This window comes from Elephantulus edwardii, unplaced genomic scaffold (assembly GCF_000299155.1).
Source record: "Elephantulus edwardii isolate Elephantulus edwardi_28Jun2011 unplaced genomic scaffold, EleEdw1.0 scaffold00023, whole genome shotgun sequence".
In the NCBI taxonomy this organism is placed as follows: domain Eukaryota; kingdom Metazoa; phylum Chordata; class Mammalia; order Macroscelidea; family Macroscelididae; genus Elephantulus; species Elephantulus edwardii.
In genome coordinates this window covers 25,316,855-25,318,427 of record NW_006399773.1, presented here as the reverse complement: position 1 = coordinate 25,318,427, position 1,573 = coordinate 25,316,855, and positions in this window count along the sequence as shown.

The window sequence follows — 1,573 nt, the reverse complement described above, 5'->3', positions numbered from 1 at the left end:
ACTATAGGACAAAAAAAACTGGCTCTCAAGGAATGTGGCAAAACAACAGACTCAAGGAAAAGAGAGACTCCTGAACCTACTTTGAAAATTATCCGCTTGACAGTATGGGTCCCAGGGACGACTCAACAGCACATAACAAGAACAAGAAGTTAGGGGATTGGAGTGTAGATAAAATGGCTCCTCCCACCCCAGCTACTAAAATGGAAAGAAAATTTAAGCCCTTTTGCCTGAGGCAAAGGACAGGGACCCAAGGCCATATTCAGATGACTGAAATAAGTTAAGGGTAGAGAATGGAGTTGAAACTCATTGCAGAATTCCTTGAAAGTTGTTGTGTTGAGTTTGTTAGCTGAAGTTTGTGAACACTGCTATATCGGGGCTAAGACTAAATGAAGAAACCAGTTGGAACACAGAAGTATGAACTCTTGAGTTTGTAGCTGATGCCTATTTGGACCTAGCCAAAGACGGATTCCACTGGAGATAACTTGACCAAGAACCCAAACAGATGAAGATTGGATGTTTCACTCTCTGAGTTAGTATTGGTTGCTGCAACTTGATAGCTTGTTCTTGATTAAGCTTTGCTTATGGATGCAGATGCTAAACATTCTAACTCAGAAGATTTTTCAGAAAAAGGGACGTGCTTATTTCTTCAGACTATTGGTTTGATAGAAACAGGCAAATAAGGATATCTAAAATAGAAGAGGTTAATGTAAGAGGCATTAAGTTGCTGATTTTCAAGCTTTCATGATTATTGTTTCTATTATGATTTAAGTGTAATGCTGATTCTTGAAGTGTGAAGTTCAATGCTTTAAAAAAGCCAGTAGGTGGTTTATAGTACCAAAAGTTTATCTTTCAAAATGTCTTTCCTAGCCAATGACTAACATTTTGTGAAGTCTTTATCATGTTCAGGAGATAGAATTAAAGTGTCTCATCCGACCAGAAGTGCATGGGACCTCAAATGCTAATTTTCATTTTCTGGGATCCCACTTTCCAGCTACAGAGCACCTGATAGTCTGCAATACTCACCAGTCTTTAAAAAACTGGTCTAGAGTCCCTTAAGTCATTCCTTTGATGGATATGAGTCTCTGGGAACCCTTCCAGCAGACTGTTGTTGTTATCGTTGATTGCCTTCGAGTTGAGCACGACTCATAGCAACCCTATGAACAAAAGGCATTTCTATAACTATCGACAGTTATCAAAGTTCATAGAGTTTCTGGAGGCATTGTTTTGAAAGTGGATGCCACTCCTGCTTCTAAACCTGTCTTAAACTGGGAGCCCCACCAAACACTGTCCACCATGGTTAACTTATGGCATTTGACATCTCAATGGCGCAAGGTTCAGAATCACAGCAACCCCGCTTTACCTCAGTACAGCATATTGACAGATGTGTGCTGTGCCACTTAGAAAAATATAATAACAACCAACTTTTAAATTTAAAGGCAATCTAAACGGCAAAGTGAGATTATGGATAGGAAAGTGATATTGAAAAATAGACTCCACAACATCAAACTGCCTTTCAGAGTGGCTGTACCATTTTATAATCCCATCAGCAGTACTGTTATTGTTGTTGTTATGT